The sequence below is a fragment of the Pogona vitticeps genome, chromosome 4 (genome assembly GCF_051106095.1).
Source record: "Pogona vitticeps strain Pit_001003342236 chromosome 4, PviZW2.1, whole genome shotgun sequence".
Lineage (NCBI taxonomy): Eukaryota > Metazoa > Chordata > Lepidosauria > Squamata > Agamidae > Pogona > Pogona vitticeps.
This window is the reverse complement of record NC_135786.1, coordinates 32,103,633-32,122,249: the sequence shown is the minus strand read 5'-3', so window position 1 is coordinate 32,122,249 and position 18,617 is coordinate 32,103,633. Positions and strand designations below refer to the sequence as shown.

At 39.6% G+C, this 18,617-nt stretch overlaps 1 long non-coding RNA gene across 1 annotated transcript; it reads right to left on the bottom strand.

Moving 5' to 3' along the window:
- Positions 1 to 5,577: 5,577 nt before the first annotated feature.
- Positions 5,578 to 17,921, bottom strand: LOC140706532 (uncharacterized). Its single transcript, XR_013545051.1, has 2 exons — positions 12,768 to 17,921; positions 5,578 to 12,538 (listed from the first exon to the last, which is right to left on the bottom strand). It is a non-coding gene; the product is annotated as an uncharacterized LOC140706532 (long non-coding RNA).
- Between the last annotated feature and the right edge of the window lie 696 nt (positions 17,922 to 18,617).

Genomic DNA, 18,617 nt, shown 5'->3' with positions numbered 1-18,617 from the left:
ATCTGAGAATATCACGTGAGAGAGTTGGTGTCATTATCCACAATGACTTGGAAAAGAGAAAACTGGCAGCAAAGTGGATCCTCAAACTTGATAGCCGAACAAAAGAGGAAACGTGTGAAGTCATTGGTGGCTGTTTTGGAACATTTTACAAGAAATGAGTCAGATTTCCTGGGCAAACTGGTAACTGGTGATGAGACAGGGATCTACTGTTATGATCCTGAGATGAAGGAACAGTCTAAGAAATGGAAGCACAGTGATTCCCCCAGGCCAAAGACGTTCCGAGGGCAAAGGTTGATGCAGAAGCAAATGTCAACAGTTTTTGGGATAAGAAGGGAGTTCTGCTGGTGGACTACCTCCAACAGGGTTCAATCATCAATGCAAAATATTACTGTGCTTTATTGACAAAGTTGGGGCAAAACATCAAGGAAAGCTCTCCAAAGGTGTCATCCTGTTACATGACAATGCCTCGTCACACAGTGCAGGTGAAACAAAGGCAAAACTGACATCCTTAGGTTTTCAAGTGATGCCCCATCCACCCTATTCTTCCGACCTGGCTCCTTCTGACTATTATCTGCTCCCCAAACTCAAAAAACACCTAAAGGGACAACGATTAGGGAGTATTCTGGAGGCAACTAATGCTGCAAATGAGAGGTTACAACAGGCAGGTGGAAGAATTATATTTGCAGGGATTTAAGCTGCAGGACAGATGTCGCAAGTGCATTGACTTCCTGGGGGAATATGTAGAATAGCATGGCAGTTACAGCTTCCTAGCTCAATTTTTTCTGGGAAAGTCTCAGTACTTATCAGCACCCCTTCATATGAGCAAGAACCTCAGTTTTCCAGAGTTCTTGTGCATGTACATTATGTCAAGACTACAGGCAAGCAAGAATCTTTTCCTCTCAGTGTTGTAACCATGAAAAACACTGCAGCAGACAGACAGGGACACCCTTCTAAGAGTGTTCATAGCACCCTATTAAATGACGCTTGACTAAGGCTAAAGTTTTTCCAAAATTGCTAGAACTAGTAAGTCAACCCAGTGTGCATCAGAAACAAGTCACACTGATAGGACTGAATAGGATTGCAGCTTTGAATGAACAGTATAGCACTTAAAATACCATTGGGTTTGGTGCTTTCTACCTAGGCACAAGATACACAATGTGGTGTAGTGGACAGAGTGAGAAACTAGGACTTGGGAGAATTAACTGGGATGGTTGGAACTGGTAAAACCACTCCTTAAATGTTTCACTTATCTTGAACGTCTGTTACAGTCTCTATAAGTCAATTCCTTTTGACAGTACACAACACATTTTGTCCAGTCATCATTACATATCTGAATTGTGCCAATGCCTTAACATTTACTTTTTTGAAAGTTAGGTTGTTGAATTATATTTCCGAGAATCCCCCAGACAGTAAGGATTCTGGGACCTGTCATCCAAACAAGTTAACTTTCTCAATCTCTGTTCTTGAGGAGGGTTGGAATAAGGCTATTATTTTCTGTGAAACTAGCAAAGCTCTGTGTGTCCACCTCTGGTCAGTAACTAGTTTTTAACAGGATCCCTTGGCCAAAGGACCTCTGCCCACACACTAGCTCGCTCTCACTGAAGGTAGAATTTGTGCTAAGATTTTTGTTACTTCTATCTCTGTATGGTTCCTGCAGGGCTGATTGTAACTTTTTTTTGTGCTTACCCATGATTTTTTTCCAACAGAATTTTCAGTTAAGTAATGAGAAGAAACAAAAAGAAAACAAAATGCACAAATATAACTTCTTTCTTAGAAGTAACTCCCATTGAATTCAATAGGATTTACTCTTAGAAAGTATATACTGTATAGGATCATAGCCTAATGATGAAATCCTTTGCCTGGCTACTATAAAACATTTGTTGGTTAAACTTATATCCCGTACGGATTTCCTCTGGCATGCATGATAGTGCACATGGTCCTCCTTCCCATTTCTATCTGTACAACAGCACTAGGAGGTGGGTCAGGGTCAGAGATAATGGCTGCCTCAAGGTCATCCAGTGAGATTAAAGGCCAGTCAGGCATTTGAACCCACCTATTCTCACTCCCTGCTTAATACTCTTAACAACTCCAGGCCTACTGTCAGGTAAGTATGCAAAAGAGAGAACCCTTAATTACATATCTTGAATTTAAAATTAAGGAGATACCTATCATCCAGGGTGAGGAATCTTTATGTATCGCAACTCCCATGATCTCTCATCTGTGACTGGGTGGGGCTGATGAGAATTGGAGTCTTATCTATATCTGGAGGGCATACCTTTAAATCGGCAGTCTACTCTAGAAGTTTAAAGGTATAAATTTCTAGCCAGCAGAAAAACAATGCAAGGCAGATTGGGGGGGGGGAGAAATAATCCCCAAATAATGGGTATCTTTTGGTTTTTTATAATATTTAGTTTGTGCAGTGTTGATGTTCTGATAATGATATGTACAAAGTCAATTTTCTTCACAAATGGGCAATGAAAAGATGGTGAGAATGCACTGACTTATTACCTATATAGTATAACAAAGTAACTTAAGGAGTAATTGTTATGTTAAGAGATTTTATGTTAATATCAGTAGTGATGCCTGGAACAGTACAATACAACACTATCCTTGCCTAAGGGCTAAAAATTTGCATTAGACAGGGCCTGGATTAGAAGGGGAAATGAATAGGGCTGCCACCTCTTTTTCCTGCCCTGCTCCTGTGCCTGTAAAAACCAGCCTCACTATAGGAAAGGAAAGTGACCTTGCTCCCATCACTTTACCATCCTGCAGGGAATAAATTTAATACTGTAATTTAACCTCAGTCTTGTTGAGGAGGATGACAAGGCGGGGGTGGGTGGGTTTAGGAAAGTAAGGATATTCATACTATGGACGGATTAGAAGCTACATCAGAGGAGTGGATGTGGTAGAACTACTGTGGTTTTAAAAAGGCTGACATTTATGGCACTCTTAAAGGAAGGAACTGAAGAAGTAAAATGCTTAGACAAACAGCAATAGGGAGGTTTGCATAGCCGACTTCATGGAAGAGGACACAGAGATGGAAATGGGAGACGGTAGCTCTTTCTATTACGACAGCAGTGTGCTGAAATGGTTAGAGGGCATAACTGAGGCTTGGGAGGTGTGACACTTAATGGGTGAACCTGGGTCAACCATACTTTCTCTCCTCTTCCCTACCCAGTAGGATTATTGTGGCAATGAAGAGGAAAGAGGAGCTATGCAAGCTATCTTGTACTCATTGAAGGAAAAATGGGTAATAAATTTAACTAATGAAAAAAAAAGCATCTATATCACAGTCTCAAGGGCTGGATGAGAAAAAGAAAACCATTAGACACAGGGTTCCCTCCATCTTCTCGGAAGTAAAAACTAATGTGTTGCATTTCTGTGCTGCTGCAGCAGAAAAAGAGTCTTTGTCTGGAGACACAAAAGTCACACCCTAAGGGGCTACTCTTTTTTGAATATACTAAGAAGAAGTGGTGTGGGGGATAGAATGATAAATAGGACTCAGGAGGTCTGGGTTCAAATCCCCATTGAGCCATGGAGGCTCACTGAATATCTCACCTTAAAAGCCCTGTTAAAGTCGCTATAAGTCATTTCTGATTTGAAGGGACATAACAATGAAAAAAATGTGCATTTCCTTAGTAAACTTCCTGTTTACTGATCTGCTCATTAAGGACCTTAGGGAACAATGAGTTTGTTTGGAACAGCCAAATCATTAGCCAAGGGGGAGGAGGAAGGAGTCTTGCCTGATGAAAATTTGGCAGAAGTAGGTGGGCCGGTGAGGAAACAATGCTTTTGTCCTCATTGTGCTGACTGTTTGAAGTAAGGTGTTCCTCCACCCAGCTTTTTTAAAAAACATCAGCAGCTGATATTGGCCACTATGTACACATGTTGGTTTAGATGAGGCCTTAAGCCTAATCTAACAGGGCTTTTCTTTCAGTCCTAATGATTTCTCAGTGTGTCTGTTTCCTGGGTAGGCCAAGCTGTTATTGTGAGCAGATGTTGGACACTACCAGTTGGTGGACACAAGAATTTATGTAGGTATTCCTAGTTTATAAGGATCCACAGGAATGTATTGGGATTTAACATCTAAATACATTATTTCATTGGCCATGGAAGATGTACGGAGGAAGAAAATACTTTAAAATCTAAAGAGTTCCAAACTAAGGCAAGTAACAATACAGGTAACCCTGCTTTCTAGTTTTTGAGTTATGGAAATGATTGTTGTTTGGGTGGCTGGAGATAAAGGGTTTGCTTAACAATTGGTGTTGATTCTGGAACAGCTGCATCCAGTTTCTAGAACAAAAAAAATGGATATATATGTGTGAAAGATTAAAAAAAAGTATTGGTGTGGATTTGTCTGTGCAAATTTAATTTTTTCCCCTTTAAAATTTATTGTTGTCATCCACCACCCCAATATTTCTTGATGTCACTGAATTTAAGAAATTATATATATTTTTTAACAAAGACAACTTGGCAAGCTGATAAATTTATAAGTTAACACAAATATGCACAAGTCTCTTAATCTAGTGTTTAAGATTTTCATTTATAACTATATCTTACAAATTGATTTCAATATATTTTTTAAAAACCAATTTCAATATATTTGTTAAAAACCATTAGCATTTACTATTAGTGGAACAGTTTTATATAATGGTTACAGTTTTTGATTAGAACTCTAGCTGTCTAGGCTAGTCACTGGGTTGTTTGCAAAAAAAGTAGGATAGAAAAGTGACAGATAGTTTTAAATTTTTTTAAAGTTATCAAAACAGTTGACATATTTAAAATTCTCCCCACTTCATAAATTTATATCTCCATGAACTACCCTGGAACAACCGTACTAGATACAGTATGTAACAAGTTTCTTCAGTCCTCTTACATATGAAACCCTGCTATTAGTACAAAGTCAAATTAATCCACAGAGGTGGCAATCTTGATGAATTCATTTTTACCTGGTATTAGTCTATGCATCTAGAGTGTGAATGGTTCATTTGCTGGAGGAAGCTCTTATCAGCTGCATCCAGCTGTGATTGCTCTTCGGGGTCTTCTGCAAAGCTTAATAAAAGAAGCTACCTTTGCAGCCTTTACTGTGTGAAGTAGGTCATGGTATGTGTTAACAAAAACAATATGAAAAGTGGTTCAAACTGATGGGATTTAAATGGGCATGTGTTTGCAGACTAAACATGATAAAAGAATTAAGCGCTGATTTAAAGGAACTCTTCCTGAGTGCTAGAAAAAATATTTAGGCTTAAGTTTAGAATGGTGTTGAATGACTGGGGTGATTGCAGTGACAGCCAGTGTGGAGCCAGAAGTTGGGAGTTTGATTACTCACTGCACCTCCTTGACAGGGGCTGGACTCAATGATCCATAGGGTTCTTCTAGCTGTGCAGTTCAAAGATGATGATGATAGTGTTGGACTGGGACTTGAAAGAGGCTGTCAAATACTGCAGATTTTGCTTCACTTATAAAATGGTCAAATTCAAAGTATTTTTACTGACCACATGACACAAAGACTTATTTGAATCGCTCCACCTTTTTATTTTTTTTATTTATTTATTTATTTTTTTTGCTTCCAGAGTGTTTTTCTTTCTTTCAGGTCAGAACAATTTTAATGGGCTTTTCCCGTGTGGTTAGTTGTAACACATTCTTGTAAAGAGGGGCATGTGTAGCTGGTCATTTTCCTCAGAATCTTAATAGAACTTCGAAAACAATTGTGTTTTGGACTACAACTCCCAGAATCCCCCAGCAATCCAAACCAATCACATTTCCAATCCTGAGCCTTCTGTAGAATTGTTACAAATTGTAGTTCTTCCATATCATTACTGTCTGGCTTTGCTGCCTAACCCATTACTGTCTACAGAGGAAGAATAACTGTGCAATTTAACGTATTCTAGCTCACAAAAACCTAATACGATAAACCACAGCTTGGAAACATTCACTTTTTTGATCCTTAATCCCATTTGCTGCTTGGAGGAGTTTGAGAGCTGTAGTCCAAAATGACATTTCCAAGAGGATAAGGTCTTTTGGAGGTCATTAATTCACAGGGTCCCCATACCTTGAAAGTGATTTGATGACACATAACAGCAAAGTATCAGCTCATTAAGATAACAGTCCTACCTGAGGCAAATACTGATCAAAAGCATGTTGCCTTTAAAGAGTTTTGCTTAGCTTTCATAGCTAATATCTGTTTATGGATCTCTCCTCTATACATTTGTTTAATGCTGTTTTAAAGGCATCCACATGATGGGCCATCACTATATCTGGAGGCACTGAAATCATGCATCTTTTCTGTAATGTTTAATATTACATGCCTGTTTGGGCTTGGCTGGGTTTTGAATTGTTCCTGGCTTCATTGTCTTCTCAGCAGAACCAGTCATCCTTAACCAATATGACCGTGTTGTCTGGGAAATGATGTGAGTTGTAGTCCAACCACATATATAAGGCAACAGCTTAAATCATAGGACATCTGAAAGACTTCCATCAAATATCTCTTAGCCCACTCTTCCATCTTCCTCCAGGGTCATTGATTAACTGGCAACTCTACTGTTTCTTTTACCCAATATCTCCTTAGCAGCAAGAGGTCAGAAAGCAAACAGAGAACATTCAGGGGGATGATTATCTAGCAGGCTGATGGGAGACAAAACAACAAATGAGCAAACGCAAGATGGCAGTGCTGGTGGGGAAGCCTGTCTGATGTCATCATGTCATTGCTCTGAATCTCACAACAGGTCAGAACATCCAGTAAATAATTGGTTTTGCCTTGAAATGTTTTCTCCAAATTGTCAAAGTAGCAGAACCAGCATTTGCATGAAGCAAGATATTTTCAGAGGGTACCATGCAATTTCTATATAAATTGTATAGAAATCTAATACATATGAGCTGAGTTTGAGAGTCTAAAGATCCTTTGTCTTCACTTGATCTTAAGACCAGCATGAAGCTGACCTAAACATAAAATCCAGTTACTTGCCCCCTTCTCTTAATGTTGTTTTTTTAAAAAATGCATATCTTGCGAAACGAACAGATCTGCAGGCCTAGAAAGCTTTCACATATGTTTGTGTCTTTGTAACTAGACTATAAAACAATCACTACAATATGTGTTTCACCGATAAAAGGGCAGTGTTAAATGGTGCAGTCCTGATGTGTTGAATTAAGAGCAACCAGATTTTAGGCAAACGGCATTTTGGATTATGACACCCAGAATCTCCAGCCAGCATGCCATTGCCAGCATGCTGGGGATTTTGGGTGCTGTACTCCAACAATTTCAAGTTCTTGAAACAAGATTATTACAATGGAATTAACAGTGGATTCATTTTAAAATGTGAATCCTTGTGATGTGTACATTCCACCATGTTAATTTTTATCTCAGATTTTTTAGAGGTCCTCTGACTTAGCAAGGGCTTGAAAAGATTTTCAGTAGGATTTGTCACTGGATGAAATATTTACTAATTAGGACCATTTATTTAACAAGAAAAGAAAAATAAGTGTCTGCACAGGGTGGCTTACCTTCTGGGAAACCCAAGGATGCTCCGGGATAGAAAGCATAGGCCCCCAACATTTCAGATGGTGACTCAGCAGCTGGTAAACAGAAGGACGTATCTTGGCAAAGTTATTTTTTGGATTTCAAGTTCCAGGACTTGCCTAGGACTAGAACTGCAGTATACAAGCCATTGTGGCTTGTAATATTGCCAGTTATCAGCCACTGTTGTGTCTTTGGAGTTCCTAATAAGTACATGTTATGTATTTCTCCACAGAACTGCCCCTCTGTGAAACAGATTTTTCAATATCCAAGCAAAATGACTTATTTCTCAAGGCAGATAATTTCAGGAGATACACTCCCTACATATTTGTGACAGAACAGACCAAAACCTTGTGGGAACCATTTTACCCAGAAGTGGGAGAGTGTTGAGTGGGGGCAGGGTGGAAGCAGCCTATTCCCCCCCCTTGACATCTTGTGCAGCTGTTGAAGGTTTAAGAGCCATAAAGACAGCTCTAAAGACCCCTTCTTATCAGCCAGCCAGTTTCCTTTTGCAGAGAGCAGCTTAACCACTCTCCTAAACTATGGTTTTCCCTCCCCCATAAGGTCTCTTGTTGCTAGAATCTTGTTATTGTTGTTAGCATTTCAATGAGTTTGCTTGAGCTGTTGTGGTACAGTTAGCTGCAAACAATTCTGAAGTGAAAGAGGGATAGAAGGTGGCATGATGAGGGAGAGATAGCAGCAGCCAAGCATATCTTGGGGTGGACAATGGGGAATCTTCCAGCATCCTAAAGACAAGCACCTTTTACAAGCTTTCCGGAGAGGGCAGTCCACTTCATCATATCCCCTTCTTTGATGGTGAAGATTCTATAGGAATGTCTATACAATTCCTTCCAGCATTGTTTTGGGATTCTGTTATACTTTGGATCTGACATACTAGTTGGAGAAAACTGGTTTTCCTCCAACAGGCTCACAGTAACAGGGCTACCCTTCCAGGAATCTTTCCTTCTCTTCCTGCAGTTTCTGTGGATGTGCCCTTTTTGTGTTTTATTTTTAGTGTTGTGATTAACTTACAAATAAGCAAAGTACTCAGATTAAAAACAACAACAATGGGACTTGACACCAGGAAATTCCCACTGTGCTCCGATACTAGTTGGGGCAAGGACCTTGAGGGGGTCGGGGCCCAGTTGCATTTAGCCCCTCTTGTGGCCTGCATTGATCTGGTTGTGACCTTTAGAAACATGGAATCAGGACACTTTCTGTTTGATTTTTTTTTTTTAATGTGGAGAGTGAAGGGTCTTAGAGATATCTTCATGGCTTGTCAAACAAAAACTGCCACTACTTTAGCAAAAATAAAAATAGGAAATGAACTTTAAGTGCCTTTTAAAAATGGGAGACCTCTGGGTTGCCTTGGGGGCTACAAGTTGGCTAAATGATTTGTTTGACTACTAAGGGACAAATAAGTGGGTCCTAGATCAAATCAAGTCTGAATTCTCTCCAGAGACAAAAATGAGAAAACCAAGGCTTTTGTCCTTTGGGTGCATCATGACAAGATCAGACATACAAAGATAAGACAAGACTCATTGGAAAAGACAAGAATGTCAGGAAAAGTTGAAGGCAGCAGGAAACGAGGAAGACCAAATATGAGATGGATTTACTCCAGAAAGGAAGCCACAGCCTTGAGTTTGCAAGAGTTGAACAGGGCTTTAACAATAGGACATTTTAGAGGTCGCCTGTTCATAGGACCACCGTACGTTGGAGGTGACTTGACAGCACATAACAACAACACCCACCCCCGTGGTTTAACAACAACATAAGACAATGTATATTTCGATTTTCCCGACCATTGAAAAAGTTGATAAGACACTCTTTTCATATTGAATCAGATAATATGTCTGGTATTAGAGCAATTCTCTCCCATGTGGCATCTGTCAAGCTATGCGCGCCAACTCCTTTCCTTTTTGGAATTTTTCATGCGATTCCTGAAGAATTCCAGAGAAAGAACATTGTTCCTCAGACCTGGTGAAGTTTCCCATCACTGCTATACTGGAGAATGCATGTAGGCTCATGTACACACAAGCCCTCACTCTGAGTAAGCCCTTGAGTGTGTCAGTAAGAGAGCCAGCAACACAAGCATTTGATTTCAGAGAACAAGATACTAGTTGCATAGATCTTTTCATGGTAAAGTGCAGGAATATATTTACCCCATTACAGACATCTGATGTCACGTTACCTCTCATGGTTCCATCTTGGAGAAGCCTGGACTTTGTAGTTTAATGAAGGCGTTAGAATTTCTGTGCTAGGATGGTCTATTGGTGTAATTAAGGAAAATGCACTAGAGCTTTTTAGCAGGGAATTATAAACATCTCACCCAACTACAGTACAAATCTAAGTATTCCTTAGTGGGGGAGGGGAGCCTTGCCAATAAAAATGTTACAGGACTACTGGAACAGTGTAGAATAGATACACTCTTTAGTGTCTCTTGCTGTGATGGAGTTGAGAGCAGCTGCTGTTTTAGTTCGAAGTACAATTGTCTCCTCCCAGCTCAAAACAGAGAAAGATTTTTAAAAACTTAAAACCTTATAATGCACCCCCTAAATTACAGTGCTGGGTCAGGGGCAGACGGACTTTATGCGCCCCAGTTTTGTTCTTGCTTTGCTCAAAAGTCCATGAATAACAGCCAGCTGTAAAATACATGTACTTAATAGCACATTCATATTCATGTCTACTTGTAAATAAATTTCACTGAGTTCAATAGGACTTATTCCCAGGTATACATTACATAGGACTGCAGATTTAGAATTAGAGAACAGATTTCTCAAGTACATTCTGAATTTAGGAAATTCTTTCCAATACCAGAACTGAACTCAGCTCTCTATTATTTCATGCTGAAACCCAATCCTGATTACCCAGAGCATTCTTTTCATTTAAGCAGCCTGATTTACTGGGGTGGGTGGGGAGTACTTTTACATTGCTATTGTTCACCAGTTTGGAATTAGAAACTCTTGCTAATTTATTGTAAATCACCCAAAGATCTACTGGCTGATCCGGTCTCTTAAGCTAGCTGGTTGAGTGGTTCATGTGCTTTCATGTGTGATGGGCTGTCTCTAGTTGTTTATCACTGTCTTGTTAATGTTCTGTACAGTGTCCAGAGAACATTTGTTGTCAGGTAGCTTATGTTACGATTGCTTGGGTGTTGTTTTTATTGGCAAAACTGAATGGCCTGGCACTACGTTCATAATGACATAAATTAAAAAAGCATTCTGGATATTGACAGGTAAGTACAAATTAAAATTAAGGATAATGCAGGAAGGTAAGTCTTTATAAACTGAGGATCCTCCAAATCTGGCTTCTGTGTTTCCAAATCTTTTGTTCTGTCTAGTTGTGGGACTCTGACAAGCCCGCTCCCTCTCCTGAGCTCTCTTTCTTCTGAACATCACCAGACACAGACTCCATTTCAATATCCAAATGTTTATTAATTTCAGTATGTGCCAATTATTTTTCTTCTTTAACAAAATATAAACTTTAAGCTTCCCTTTTTAGGTTCCATGGTTCTTTTAAAACACTTTCCATCCTTCTCATCATCTTTAACTAAACATTAAACAGGCAACACCACCGTAAGTGGATTCTCCACCATAGGTGTGGAAGTCACATCAACATTTATAAATGGTGTCATTTGTGGAAAATCCACCCCACACTTGGTTCCCAAATCCTGTGGCCCAGGTCTTTGCAGATTCTGGCTAGAAATTGGGTCTTCCCACAATTGTTCCCAGGGGAACCTGAGCACGGCCTGTTCTCTTGATAATTGTCTTAATGAGCAAACCTTTCCCTCTCTTTCCTCCTCCCTTCTTTTCCCTCCTTTCCCTAGTATGGGGGCTTTCTTAACCAGCTTTTCTTTCCACTTTGTTCTACCTTTTTAAGCTACTTCAGAGTTAGCCATTATCCTGACCACAGGTCTTCTTTTGCTATTTCTACCCACCTTCCTCATCTTCCTTGGTATCCTCTGACACCCAACATTCTTCCACCATCGTTACTGCTTCCATCCTCCCTGACTCTCCTCCCTTTTTATCCCTTTCTTCTCCCTCCAAAACTGCTCCCTCTTCTAGTTCCTTGTTTCTCAGGTTTTTTACATTTCCACATTCCAATCAAAGTTCCTGTCATCGGGTTCTGCTTCTACCTTAGGCAACTCCTCTTTTTGAGCGGGAAATAAAGCTGAAGACATTTTGACTGTACTCATGTCTTTGTCTTTATTAGTTCCACAACTGTCAACAATATTCATAATTGGGTCAAAACATGTTAATTCAGGCAACAGGCCATAACTTGGAGATACAAACTCTCTCCCAAAGTTCAATGAGTCTACTGGGGTGCTCGGGCAAATCGCTCTTGGTCCGTAAATTTCTGGAGAGGGGCACTCTGCACCGTGCATACGGTACCGCAACATGGATGCTCCACCCAGTCGCCTTCTCTTGGTGGTGTGTAGTATCTCGCATTGAGATGGATTACTTGTCTTCCTCGTCCCTGGCCCCTCAGAAAGACGATAACTGTCCACTCCTGGGTTTCGAACTCTACTTCCCCTTCAGCTTTATTCACAGAGCGTGGCAACAGGCCGCCCACCTTCAAATTGGGGAAATCTTTCAACAACTCTTGTGCTTTCTTGCATTCCGACTCTATACGTATCTCTTCCTCCTTCTTTCTCATCTTGCTTTTCGATTCTGCCCAAACCAACGTTCCCCTTGCTCATTTATACTTTCCTCCCACACTGACAGTTGTTGCTCCTCCCCCTTTCCTTTCACGCTCTCCTCAAACAAACAAATCTCTACCTTCCCTCTTTTCTCCTCTGATACTGTTTCACCCTTTCCCGCCTTTATCACTGTTTCTTCTTCAATCTCGCTCTTTCCCACCTCTAACGCTGCTTTTCCCTCAATCTCCCTCATGTCTTCGCCCTCCATCTCCTCCATCACAGGCTCTATCACAACAGACGTCACACTCTCATTCACTCGTTCTTCACATGCCCCCCAACAACGAGTGAGCTGTCTTGTCTTCTTTCTGCACTTCTTCCCACTTTCCCTGTTGGGAAAAATAATCAGTATTAGCATGAGCATTGCCTTTCTTGTACCTCGGAGTTTGGAGGTTCAAGTATCAACAGGTCAACTTTGGATTGGTGTCTTTCATTTGATTTAACCACTGGAGAGGAGTGTGATCAGTCATCAAAATAAAGGGCGCCCCCGATAGGTAGTATCGGAGGGTCTGAATGACCCATTTGGCCGCCAAAGCTTCTTTCTGTACAGTAGCATACCTTTGCTCTCCGGGGGTACATGACTGGATACTCTATCCCTTATCTCTCTTGGGACAATACTGCTCCTATCCCACGATCCAAGGCATCTATCTGTACGATAAAGGGTAACTCAAAATTGGGTGCATATCTGCTAGGTAGTTCATTTAATACTTGCTTCAAGCACTCAAAGGCAATTTGCTCTTGTTTTCTCCATCTAATTTTGTAGGCCACCCATTTTTTTTGTCAAGTCTATCAATGGTGCTGCAATTTCTGCAAAATTGGGGACAAATCACCTGTAATTCTGTCTCACACTAGTTGAGATGAAAAGGAGGAAGCAGTAGCAGAAAATGAAGTTGAGAAGAAGGATGGAAGAAACACAACAGTGACAATCAACACGTAGATCTAGAAAGACAAAAAGGGAAACACACTCAAATCTGACTATTCCCCTGCTCCAATTCAAATAATCTGATACATGCATGGGTGGCTCTGTTCCAACAATGGAAAGGGGTAATAAAATAAAAATTCACCCCCAAATCAGAACTGTCATGACAAAGAAACAAGGCTAAAAGAAACAGCATTTGGAAGTAATAAATTGCAAATTATGGGATTCGTCTAATAAACTTTTTTGCATGACAGTATAAAGAAGTTACCTTTCAAAACCAAGGTAATGAGTAGGAATGGCAGATGTTTTTAAAATGGAATGAGTAATATTTTAGTTGCTTTCCCCCATTACTTTTAAAGGGATCTTAAAGGCATTTTGAATTGACATTTATTCTAAAATTCCATGCCATTATCTATCTCATCTCTTATAAGATTTTTTTTCCAAAGAAAGACCTAAAAAGTAAAAGTTACTTTGTGAATATTGCAGCAATTAACACTATGCAAGTTATTTTTTTATAGTACTGCAAGGAGTAATACAAATTAATTCTATTTTTAAAAGAAGGCATTTGCATTATGCCCCTCCCTCCACAATGGATCAAGCTGGTTAATTTAAACTTATTTGAGTCTGTCAAGACCTTTCTTGCTTGGAGCTGTCTCAAAAAAACACTGGCATCTTTTAGTTTGTTCATGTTCAGAGAATTATATTCTTTCTCTGTCTTTTTCTGTCTCAGTGTCCATCAAACAGCTGCTTTTACCATTACTAACAAAACAACAAAAACCCCAGTTTATCAAGGGAATGGTATCATAATAGATGTACAATCTAATTCTGTGCATGTTAAGTGCATGTGGAGTAGTAGTCTAACCAGCCCCACACTCTCTCAACACGGTGAGATTTCTTTCCAAGGAAACATGTGCAGGATCAAGCTGCACATTAGAAATCCAGCTCCAAAGCCTGCTGGCTGAGGAATCCTGCCACAGCTACATTTCTAATTAGTAGCTTTTATTTCTGCCTGAGGCTCTTGAATCTCTTTAGGTCACTTGTTGATGAAAAAAGGTTGAAATGCTCAAGATCTACTTCACTTCCAGCCTACTGTGCATTGTCCAATCCATTCAGTTTTGTCCTCCCTGCGAGAAAGAGGTGGGAGGGGCGCGAGGAGGGTGTATGTGTGTCTATTTCTCCCTCCTTTTCTAGACCTCCCTTCTTTCAAACCTTTCCTAGCCTGCAGCTAATTGTGCACCATCCTCCCTCAAGTGCTAACCAGATTCATCAGCCCTGACAATGAAGATAATTAAGTCACACACCCCAGGAAGCAGAACTCAGATCCTGTTCCCATGACAGTCAATGGCTTTTGACAGAAAAACTGCAAGTTGAGAGGAACAGGCAGGATCCTAGGATTATGTTTTCAAAATGCTACACCCCTCTCATGCAAGAATGGTCCTGAGCCTGCTTACGTAGGTTCCTTTCTGCCTAAGAAAGTTCAGTATCTTGATAAATAAGATATATATAATTGATACTTACCACACATGTACATTGCCCTTAAAAGCAGAGAGTTAAAAGTATGCCACCAAATAATGAAAAATACTGGTAGGTTATCCAGAATGCTAACATTTGGGCCAGTATCCTGTTTGGTTTTTCTTTTTATATAATGGGTTGTTGCACACATAGTTGTATTTTTTCCCTTCTGGGAGTTCTGGGGCAAATGTGGAGCATTCTGCCTGGGCATCCCTTATGCTTCATACTTACCAGTATAGCCCAGGACCACAATATGAATGACATATGTCACAAATAACTAGTCTGCAATATCACTTACTTGCAGTTTATTCCCCTTTTCCAATAATGAAAGTATAATTGCATTATAGTTAAGTTGTAATGAGGAGAGAGTTACACAACTTTTGTGGTATAACCAACTTTTATGCTCATCTTTTGGAAACTAAAAGACAACTATTGTAATAACGTTTGATAAAAATAAAATAACTACTTTTAAAAATTGGAGCTAAGCTAACTATTTTGGTGGGGGGCTTGGAACGAAAACTGTGACTCCCTATTTTCCATGTTTAAGAAAATATAAAGTGCACAAATGGGACATTTTTGCACCTAATAACCAATGTACATTGGATGTTAAAATGACTTCCTAACAGAGAATGTGGGGCGTATGTTGCTTCTTCCGACCTAGATCTGAAGGTGGGCAGCCTTCCACAGCCTGTTGCCGTCCAGATGCATTAGGTTATAACTCCCATAATCCCCAGGCAGACAATAGGTTGATCTCTGCAGTGAAATAAATTTATTGCTCCTTGGTTCAAGTATTAATAGAGAAGATTTCTTTAGTAACACCAGTTAACTGTTCTTTTATGTGAAACTGTTAACAATAATTATAGGTAAAGGATATGAAGTCTCTAATCACTGCCAGAAATGGATACACATATACTAAAAGGGTAAAAAAGCAAGAAAGAGGCCTGCCATTTTGCCATGTACTACAGTTATAAGAATAAACTCATTCTGTTGTTGCTTGTTGCTGGTGATTTAAATACATTGAAGGTTCTTACGTGTGTCTGGCTGCAAAGTCCTGAGTCCTCAATATGCAAGGCTTCCTCCCCTTCCAGTGAAAATGCCTAGCAAGGTCTTTTTAACTGCTGTGTGTAAAAGGTACTGGTAGCTGTATCCTGGTGCCTGGGATTGCAGATCAAAGTGCTAAGACTTTTTGATTAGTGGGGTGTGGAAATCATCTGCCACTCCACTAAGGCAACTCTTTCCAGGAAGGTAGACTTTGCAGCTGTTGTATTTTAAGAACACCATGAGAAAATGAGACGTGATGAAAAAGACAATACTGCTGGAAAAAGCTGAAGGCGGCAGGAAAATCAGAAGATCAAATATGTGATGGATTCATTTAAGGAATCCATGATTTTTTATTTTGCAAGAGCTGACCTATTAATTATAAGACATTTTGGAAGTGACTCATTCATAGGGTTGCCATAAGCATTTAACAACAACAGATGGGGCAGAGGATGGGTTTTCCAAGCAATAATAGATGGTTGCCAGCTATCACTGTTGTAATGCAAAGCAGTTTGAAGTGGCTTATTTTTGAATTGCCAATTTAGGCTCATCAGCTTTACAAAGGATCTGCTCCTGCTGGAGATGAAAACTTCTAGAACTGTTTTTAAACAATGAAACAACACAGCTGAAAACAGATTTTAGATAGTCATTGGGAGTGTGGTTAGAGAAAACATGTTGAGTTCCACAGTTTTTCAGGAGTTAGCCATATTACTTTGTTATAACATGTAGAAGAACAAACAAAATCTTGAGTTACTTTCAGGACTAACAGATTTATTTAAATGGAATCTTGCAGAGATTATAGCCCTCCTCTGGATTGCTGTACAACTCTCTCTCTCTCTCTCTCTGTATGTGTGTGTGTATGTGTATGCATGTGCATATATGTTCATATGTGAAGGACTGGTATGTGATATTTGCATAGTGGAGCATTCTGACTAATCAGAATCGGTCAGTCAGAGAGATATATAAAGCAAGTGGCAGTTAGCTATCTGTCATAAGGATAAATATGTGACAGGATACAGTTTGGTCAGATAGGTGTTAGATATGTGATGTAGAAGAACAGATAAACAAACAAACAAACTCTTGGGGTACTTTTAAGACTAACAGATTGATTTCAATGGACTCTTCCAGAGATTGCAACTCTCTGGATTACAAACCACACCTATACATCAATACAAATGGGTTGGTTGAACTGGGAACCAAGAAAGGCCAAACCTATTTCCTCAGACTTGAAGATGTCTTGATTTTATAAGGAGTATATTTGCTTGTTTTATTTTCACTGTGCCTTTCTTTCAGAACTGGAACTCACAGGGCCCTAAACTGCCAGATTTCAAGACGTATAATCAAAATGCTAATACTCTGGACCAGTTCTGGAAATGTTTTTACGTGTGTAGTCCTTTGTGAAATATTTATTGGAAGGAAGTTTAAATTATACCAGCAGCCTCCGTAGAAAGCCAAGGAAAATTTTTCCTTCAATAAATAATGTTTTTCCCACAAAAAAGCATATTGTAGTCTTTTATTGTAACAGTGTAACAACTTATCCTGATCTACCCGGACCTAACTGTATGGGTGATATTCCTATCACAAAAGGGAGGTGACAGATCTCTAAAAACAAGCTAATGGGCAGAAGGCCAATAAAATCAATGTGCATTCCTTTAAGATGGATATATTTAGAATTATGGACTCAATTCTAAACTTGTTTGCCTTCTATGGAAAATTAATTTTCCCCCTGGCTATAATTGTACAATTGTACAATATATAATTGTACAATATATCCCACAGAGCTCAGTGATAGACTTGTTTCTGGGCAAACAAGCATAATAAGCTTGGGCTGCACATGAGTCAATATGTTAGTTAGGAATAGATTCACTGAAATCAAAGCAAATTAAATCATGACTTATTTAAACCTAAAGAATTTCATACACTTAAGTAAACTGAAGTGTGGATCCAACTTCCAAATTTTAAAAAAGCTATCATATAAGTTTTGATTCACCCAGGACTGGTCTTCAGAACCAGAGAATATTAGGATCATAGAATAATGAAGTTGGAAAGGACCTATAAGGCCATCTAGTCCAACCCCCTGGTCAACCAGAATCCTTGTAGCTTAGAAAGATTGCATCCTGTATCTTTAATGCTAAGGCATACAGGGAGTGTATGAAGTCTGCAAAACTTGTGATCTACAAAACCTAAACTATTGCATAGGTTACCCAGTGGGCCATAATATGTGGACTATGCATTGCATTCAGTTCATTGTGAATCATAAATTGTACGAACCTTGTTATATTTCAGCCTAGCGTAACCAAACGTAAGAGTTGTTGTGAAGACGAAACTGATGGTGGCAGTCTGGAAATAATGCACTGCACACTCTACTGAGCTTCCTGGAAGAAGGGTACAATTAAAAAATGAATAATTACAATTATAGTTATTATGTAATTGGAAACAAATGTGTATAACAAAACCCCAACAGTTATGTGTTTTAGAAAGGAAAAACAGGACTGGAAGGATGAGGTATAACATGGAGAAATTGTGGGGTGTACTAACTTAAGCTTTTTTGCCATTTGTTTGGGGCCAGCATGAAACCTTCTGCAGCTTAAGCCTATATAAAAGCTGCTCAAATTAGCAGTTGAATCTTATTTCAACACTGATGACAAGACAGCTTCTTCTACTGTACCTGAGAGCAACAGGTTAACTTGGAGAAGATAGTGGCTCAGAATGTGCTGCTATATTCCTTAGGTGGCCCTTAACTTCTGCTGTCTGAGATAGCTGCCTGATTCTGCCTCATAGCAGGCCAGGCCCTGCATCTGCCATTTTCCTGCTTTATTTTGCTCCCCATCATTTCTCCATCCCAAAGCTCAGGTGGCTGGGCAGGAGGGGGAGGGGACTCAGAACTGAGCAAAGAGCAAGGAAAAGTTTAAGCAACCCATTTTACATTTGTGCCAGAT